The sequence below is a fragment of the Chiloscyllium plagiosum genome, chromosome 18 (assembly GCF_004010195.1).
Source record: "Chiloscyllium plagiosum isolate BGI_BamShark_2017 chromosome 18, ASM401019v2, whole genome shotgun sequence".
Taxonomy (NCBI): domain Eukaryota; kingdom Metazoa; phylum Chordata; class Chondrichthyes; order Orectolobiformes; family Hemiscylliidae; genus Chiloscyllium; species Chiloscyllium plagiosum.
The window spans coordinates 4,454,030-4,462,950 of record NC_057727.1 but is presented as its reverse complement, the minus strand read 5'-3'; positions in this window follow the sequence as shown (position 1 = coordinate 4,462,950).

Below are 8,921 nucleotides of genomic sequence, written 5' to 3'. Positions count from 1 at the left end.
ACCCTTCTCCCCTGTTTTCCATTTTGCCCCTGCTTCACCCATCCCCCACATATTTTGTCACATCGCACTGGCTTCAGCCTTGGTCATTCACAGCTCCTAATCTCCCTATAATCTCTCTATGCACTGTCATTATCACCTCTTTATTGCTACCTTTGCTTCTGGAGCCACGACTCACCTTCTCTCAGCCTCGTATAAATACCTCCCGATTTCTCCCTTTTTTTTAGCTTTGACATAGGGTCAGTTAGACTCGAAACGTCAGCTCTTTTCTTTCCTTACAGATGCTGCCAGACCTGCTGAGATTTTCCAGCATTTTCTCTTTTGGGTTTAACATACTTTCCATGTCCAACTTGTAAGACCATTCAGGATCTTATATACTTCAATCAAATCACCCACCCCGCCCTGTTCTAAAGTACATTGGAAACAAATCCAGTCTGTCCAATCTTTCCTAATAAGACATTCCAGGTATCAGTACAATAAATCTTCTCTGAATGACCTACAATTCACTTACATCCATCTTTAAATAAGGAGACCAAAACTGCACATAGTATTTTAGATGTGGTCTCACCAATGCCCAGTATAACTGAAGCATAGCATCCTTACTTTTATCTTTGAATAGCATTACATTATTTGGAGGTGCTGGTGTTGGACTGGGGTTTACAAAGTTAAAAGTCTCACAACACCAGGTTATAGTCCAACAGGTTTATTTGGAAGCACTAGCTTTCTGAGCGCCGCTCCTTCATCAAGTGGTTGTGGAGAAAAAGATCATAGGACACAGAATTTATAGCAAAAGTTTACAGAGTGATGTAACTGAAATTATATATTGAAAATACCTGGATTGTTTGTTAAGTCTCTCATCTTTTAGAATGGGCATGTTGATTTCAGTTCTTTTGTATGTAAATTTTAGAATTTCAGCGGTCCGGGACATTCAACCTCGGACCTTCGGGTGACCGTCCTCCAAGGCAGACTTGAGGACAGGCAACAACGCAAAGTGGGTGAGCAGAAGCTGATAGCCAAGGTCAGTATCCATGGGGATGGCCTCAACTGGGACCTTGGGTTCATGTCACACTAGAAGTGACCACATAGAAGTAACCTGGTGTTGTGTGATTTTTAACCCCACAAACACACACACACACCTACAGACCCATAGACTCACGTAGAACCTCTCTCATACACAAGCTCTCACATATGCTCACAGATACACTCCTGCACTCTCACACGTACCCTGTCACAGACTTATTCCCCTTTACACACACACTCTCAAAGACACCCATTCCAGCACCCCCCCCCCCCCCCCCACACACACACACGCAAGTTTGTGGGGTGAATTTGTACTTTCAGAATTACATTTTATTTTGCTCAAAAACTGCATGAATCCATATAAGATTCTGTAAATCCATTTCTTAGATTAGAACATTGGGACACAGACAGCCTCACACAGGGCACCTCACACCTTCAATGCATTATCTGGGCCAACATGGCACCTATTGTTAAAGTTCACTTGAGAATGTAACTTTAAGAAAGTTCTGGAATTTACTTATGAAAGAACTGAAACCAACATGGTCATTCTAAAAGATGAGAGACTTAACAAACAATCCAGGTCTTTTTCAATATTTAATGACAGTTACATCACACTGTAAACTTTGCTATAAATTCTGTGTCCTATGATCTTATACTCCACAGCCACCTGATGAAGGAGAGTGCTCCGAAAGCTAGTGCTTCCAAATAAACCTGTTGGACTATAACCTGGTGTTGTGTGATTTTTAACCTTAAATATTCTAATCCCATTTAGACAATAGACAATAGGTGCAGGAGTAGGCCATTCTGCCCTTCGAGCCTACATCACCATTCATTACGATCATGGCTGATCATCCTCAATCAGTATCCTGTTCCTGCCTTATCTCCATAACCCTTGATTCCACTATCCTTGAGAGCTCTATCCAACTCTTTCTTAAACGAATCCAGAGACTGGGCCTCCACTGCACTCTGGGGCAGAGCATTCCACACAGCCACCACTCTCTGGGTGAAGAAGTTTCTCCTCATCTCTGTCCTAAATGGCCTATCCCTTATTTTTAAGCTGTGTCCTCTGGTTCGGTACTCACCCATCAGCGGAAACATGTTTCCTGCCTCCAGAGTGTCCAATCCTTTCATTGTCTTATACGTCTCAATCAGATCCCCTCTCAGTCTTCTAAACTCAAGGGTATATAAGCCCAGTCACTCCAATCTTTCAACATAAGATAGTCCCGCCATTCCAGGGATTGACCTCGTGAACCTACGCTGCACTTCCTCAATAGCCAGAATGTCTTCCCTCAAATTTGGAGACCAGAATATTCCAGGTGCGGTCTCACCAGGGCCCTGTACAGCTGCAGAAGAACCTCTTTCTGTCTAAACTCAATCCCTCTTGTTATGAAGGCCAGCATGCTATTAGCCTTCTTCACTACCTGCTGTTCCTGCATGCTTGCCTTCATTGACTGGTGTACAAGAACACCCAGATCTCTTTGTACTGCCCCTTTACCTTTTCCACCACTTGGCCCATAACCTTGTATGTCTTTGTATCACAAGGGTAACCTAAATACTACTTAAACGTGAGGAGGACTTCTGTCTTTACTACCCTTACAGTCAGTGAGTTCCAAATTCCCACCACCTCAGGGTGAAAACGTTTTTCCTCACATCCCCGTCTACACCTCCTGCCCCTTAAATGTATGTCCTTGCTCATTGATCCCTCAGTCAAAGGGAAAAAAATTCTTCCTGCCTACCTGTTTATGCTAATCATAATTTCATACACCTCAGCTGCTGTAAGAGACACAACTCCAGCCTGTCCAATCTTTCTTCTTAACTAAAATCCTCCAGGCCATCAGCATCCTGGTAAATCTCCTCTGCATTCCCTCCAGCGCTATGATAACGCTCCTATAATGTGGATTTCTAAACTGTATGTAATACTCCAGTTGTGGCCCAACCAACGTTTTGTACAGTTCCAGCATCACCTCCCTGCTCTTAAACCCTATCTCTTAGCTAATAGAGGCAAGTATCCCATATGCCTTTATCCATCTGTCCTGATACTTGAAGGGACTAGTTCCCAGTGGACTGTGCTTCTCTAGGTCCTATCATTCATTATATATTCCCTTGCCGATTTCTTCTGCCCAAGTGCATCACCTAACATTTATCCACATTGTATTCCATTTGCTATTGACCAGCCCATCAGTATCCTCTAATAGTCTCAGACTATCCTGCTCATTATTTACCACCCCATCAATTTTTGTATTGTCTACTGAGCAAGTCGACCTCCATTTATCTGTAAGGAGAGAAAAGAGCTGACATTTTGAGTCTAAGTGACCCTTTGAAACGTCAGCTCTTTTCTCTCCTTACAGATGCTGCCAGACCTGCTGAGATTTTCCAGCATTTTCTCTTTTGGTCTCAGATTTCAGCATCCGCAGTAATTTGCTTTTATTTTGACCTCCATTTATGTTTTACTCTTCCTTATTCTGCATGCCAAAGAGAACAACTTCACATTTTCCCACATATTACTCCATCTCCATTTTTACCTCCTCACTCAACCTATCTATAATCTGTCTGCGATTTCCTTAGGTCTTTTTCACAACATGTTTTCCTACATGTCTCTCTCATTTGTGAATTTAGCTACCAAGTTTTCACTCATCAAAGTCATTAATGTAAATTGTATAAGGTCGAGGCCTCAGCATAGGACCCTGTGCTTCTCCATTTGTCACATCCTGTCAATTAGAAAAAGACCCATTTCTGCATACTGTCTGTTTTCTGCCAGCCAGCCAGTCTTCTGTCTACTATATATTACCTCTTACACCTTGAGCAATAATCCTTAATACGGAACTTATCAAATAGCTTCAGGAGGATGAAAGATTTAACAAAATGCATCATCTACCAGCAATACATTTTTCACAGTGGGATAAGTTCAGAGCCAAGGCCAAATATTCCATTTCAGAGAGGATTTGAGGCAATTTCATCACATGTCTACTCTTGGATGGCTCTTTTTAAATAATTATTAAAAGATTTTAATAAAAATCTGGAGTTAAAGGCTAGTGTCAGCAATGATACCCATTTTCACTATAATCTTCTCAACAAATTCTGGCCCAGCTAATGATGTCAATGTCCCACAAGTTAATAAGGAAAGAAAAATCAAAAATTTGAGGGTACTTGTAGAAACCCACTTGGTTGCAGCTAAAGGAAAGGAAATCTGCTGTCCTTACTCAGGCGGAAGTGTGTACTGCAGATGCTGGAGATTAGAGTCAAGATTAGAGTGGTGCTGGAAAAGCACAGCAGGTCAGGCAACATCCAAGAAGCCCAAATATCGATGTTTCAGTCAAAAGCCCTTTGTCAGGAATGAGGCCTAACCCAGTCTTGCCTACATGTCTATTGCCTTCTGATAAAGGGCTTTTGCTGTAAACATCAATTTTCCTGCTCCTTGTATGCTGTCTGACCTGTTGTGCTTTTCCAGCAATACACTCTCGACTACATGTGACTGCAGACCCACAGCAAACTCTTAATTGTCTTTTGACGTGACCTAGGAGGTCATTCAGTTTAAAGGAAATTAGCGATAATCAATAAGTGGTGGCTTTCTCTTGGGACACCCACATCCAATGAATGATTTAAATGTAACAGTATTATCCTGTCCAAAGAGAAACTGAACTAGAGGCCGAGGGATTTGGGAAACCTCATCCTGAATCACAAAAACTAGTATCCATGTTCAGCAGGTTGAACATGGGAAAGCAAATGGAAAGTTGGTCTTTATTTCAAAAAGGAGTATAAAAGTAGGGAAGTTTTGTTAAAACTACACAAGACACTGGTCTGATTACAGCTGGAATACTGTGGACAGTTTCAGACCTTTTTTCAAAGGCAGTCCAAAGAAGCTTCACAATGCTGATACCAAGAGTATCTTATGAGGAGAGGCTGAGTCGATTGGGCCTGTATTCACTGGAGTTCAGAAGAATGAAAGGTGACCTTATTGAAACAGACAAGGTTCTCAGGGGACTTGACAGGGTAGATGCAGAACGATGGGAGAGTCAAGGGCCAGTCAGGGTAATCTCAGAATGCAGGGTCGCACATTGAAGACAGAGATGAGAAGGAATTTCTTCTCTTTGGGGTACTAAGGTTGTAGAATTCTTGACCACAAATGGCCGTCGAGGGTGGGTTGTTAATTATATTCGAGGCTGAGCTAAAAAATTTTTAATCAGTGAGGGAATCAAGGGAAAAGGCAGGAAAGTAATGCTGAGGGTTATCAGATCAACCATGATCTCATCGAATGGACATGATGGGCTGAATGGTCTACTCTGCTCCACTGTCTTATGGTCTTATTGAGAAACTACATATAACCATTAATCAGTTACCACTATGAACAGTCCTATTGCTTGCTAAATGGATGTTGACTTATGAAACGGTGCATCTTAAGAGAAGTAATTGTAATCAGAGTATTCTATAGAGAATTCAGAGCAATTATCTTCATGGGTCTGAAGTCTATATCAAGGTTTGTTGGACTGGTTATCAATGAATCAATCTTTTGGACCATATTCCAGTCACTTTGCTGTGTTTATGTCACTCATATTTATTGGATTGTTCTGGATCCTGCTGAACCGAGAATGAATAATTTTGGCCGATGGAAGCTCACTGGCAACATGGACTTGGCCAGTTATCGAATTGGAGCATTAATGTTCAAACAGACATGGTCAACAATTCCCCAAAGCTCTGCATCTCTGCAATAGCCCTTATACCATATCTGGCTTTGTTGTAGACGAATTGGGCCTGATTTTAACCCATTCAAATCCCATCCATTTTCCCAGAGTTGAAATCAGGACCATAGAAGGGTGAATGTGATTAGTCAACAAATCCATTATAGTTGTATTATGTGACCACACAGATGCCTGAGAATGAATTAGATAAACCTTGATCTTTTATTGTCAAGTGATGGTCCTGTTGGAGCTGACCATTTCAAACAAATTAAACTTTGTGCCAAACTGCAATCAGAGTGATGCCTTTTACTAGATGTCACAAGTAGATTTTGTAACTAATGTTTGGTCAGGCTTGAAGAGTGGACAGTGAGTTGCTCTGCTGTGGATCATTTGAAATACATTATAAGGGAGGTGGTGGTGCAATGTTTGCTTGATTAGTAATCTAGAGATGGAAGCAATATTCTCGCACATGGGCTGCAGTGGTTCCAGAAAGCAACTCACCACCACCTTCTCAGGGACAACTGGGGATGGCAATAAATGCAGGGCCACCTAGTGACTCCGCGACCCATAAAAATGGGGATTGACAAAATAGATATAAAGAGGATGTTTCCTCATGTGGGGCTGTAGATTGAGATGCCATAGTTTTAGGATAAGGGGTCGCAGATTTATAACAGAGATAAGGAGAAATTACTTCTCTCAAAGGATTGTGAATCTGTGGAATCTCACTACCCCGGAGTACAATGGATACTGAGACAATGAGTAAATTTAAGGAGGAGATAGATTTTTAATTAGTAATGTTCTCCATAACAGGAAGGAAAATGAAGTTGAGGCCAAGATTGTATTAACTGCGGAGCAGGCTCAAGGAGCTAAATTGCCCAATCTAGCATCTAGGTCTTATGTTTTTATATATAAAAAAACACATTATCAAAAGAAATTATCCCAGTGAAACAACAACCTGTAATAATCCTTCTCTGCTCCCAACTAATATGTGTTTTTTGAGGACGGAACCGGAAAGATTGATGAGGGTAGTTATTGTCTACATGGACTTCAGTAAAACCTTTGACAAGGTTCTATGTGGTAGATTCATTTATAAAGTTTGATCATAGGGGATTTAGGGAGAGCTTGCCAATTGGACACAAAATTGACTTGATGGTAGGAGACAGAGGGTGGTGGTGGAGGATTGTTTTTCCGCGTGGAGACCTGTGACCAGTGGTGTTCTGCACAGGTCAGTGCTGGGTCCACTGTTGTTCATCTTTTATATAGACAATTTGGATGAGAATTTAGAAGGGATGGTTAGTAAATTTGTGGATGACACCAAAATTGATGGTATAGTGGACAGTGAAGAAGGTTATCTAAGATTATAATTGACCTAGTGGGGCGAAGAGTGGGAGATGGAGTTCAATTTGGATAAATGCGAGGTGTTGCATTTTGGTAAAACAAGGGCAGGACTTATACAGTTAATGGTCCAGCCCTGGGAAGTGTTAAGGAACAGAGAGACCTAGGGGTTCAGGTATATAATTCTTTGAAATTTGCATCACAGGTAAACAGGGTGGTTAAGAAGGCGTTTAGCAGGCTCACTGGTCAGACCATTGAGTGTAGGAGCTGGGACAGCATGTCGAGGCTGAGGATGTTTGTGAGGCCACTTTTGGAGTTCTCTGTACAGTTCTGGTTGCCCTGCTACAGAGGGAGATTGTTAAATTGGAAAGGGTTCAGAAAAGACTGACTAAAATGTTGCTGGGACAAGACAGTTTGAGTTATAAGGAAAGGCTGGATAGGCTGGGACTTTTTCACTGGAGTATAGGAGGTTGAGGGTGATCTTATCGAAGTTGATAAAATAATGTGGGGAATAGATAAGGTGAATATCAAAGTTCTTTTTCCTAGGGTGGGCGAGTTCAAAACTAAAGGGCATATTTTTAAGCTGAGAGGAGAAATATTTAAAAGGGACCTGAGAGGCAACATTTTCACACAGAGGGTGGTTTGTACATGGAATAAACTACCAAAGGAAGTAGTAGATGCTGTTACAGTTATAACATTTAAAAGACATTTGGGGAGGTACACTTATTAGGAAAGGTTTAGAGGGATATGGATCAAGCTCAGCAAAGTGAGACTAGTTTGGCAAACTTTGTCGGCGTGGACAAGTTGGAATGAAGGGTTGTTTCCATGGTGTATGACTCTATGACTCTAATACCATTGCATTAAGTTTGTTATGACCTTGTAAGAACTTATGCCACAATCTGGCTAGGGACTGGTAAACGTTTTAAGTAAACAATTTTTTTCATTATTCATATATAAGATGTGGGTGTCACTGGTTGGAGCAGCATTTATTGTCCATCCCTGATTAATCTTGATGAAGGTGGTACCTTCATGAAGCCCTTCAGGTGTAGTAACACCCTCAGTGCTGCTTGGAAGGTGGTTCCAGGATTTGGATTCCGTGAAGGAATAACAAAAATATAAAATCCCAAATACTTACTAAAAGAATAAATCCACAAAGATCTATGGTTTCAAATAAAATTCAACTTTTCAATGTAACATTAGAACAGTACGGTGTATATCCAACTTATAGTCTAACATCCAGAATTAACCAGAGGCAAATGTAGGTAACAGACAAACTGGTTCAACAGCTGACAGAACACTGCAAATGCACTCAAGACAGATCCCTTGTTTTTCTCAGTAAACTCTGCCCTCCCCACCACCGGACAATAGTGACACAGTGGGTCAACAAATCTCAAGGGATTCTACAAATACATTATGTACAAAAGAGTAGCTAGGGAGACAATAGGGTCCCTTAAAGATCAGCAAGGCCACCTATGTGTGGAGCTGGAGGAAAGTGGGGGAGAAATTCACCAAAGATCCTTAGACAGTACCTTCCAAACCCATGACCATTTCCACCTAGAAGGACAAGGGCAACAGATACTTGGGAACACCACCATCTGCAAGTTTCCCTCCAAGCCACAAACCATCCTGACTTGGAAATATACCGCCATTCCTTCACAGTCGTTGGGTCAAAATCCTGCAATTCCCTCCCTACCAGCATTGTGGTCAATCCACAGCAAGTGCAGCAGTTCAAGAGGGCAGCACACCACCATCTTCGCAAGGGCAACTAGGGATGGGCTATCAATGCTGGCCAGCCAGCAATACCCAAGTCCCACAAATGAATTAAAAAAAGATACCAAACGAGTATTAGTGTTTACTGTGGAGAAGGTCTATCGAAGCTACAAAACTTGGGGA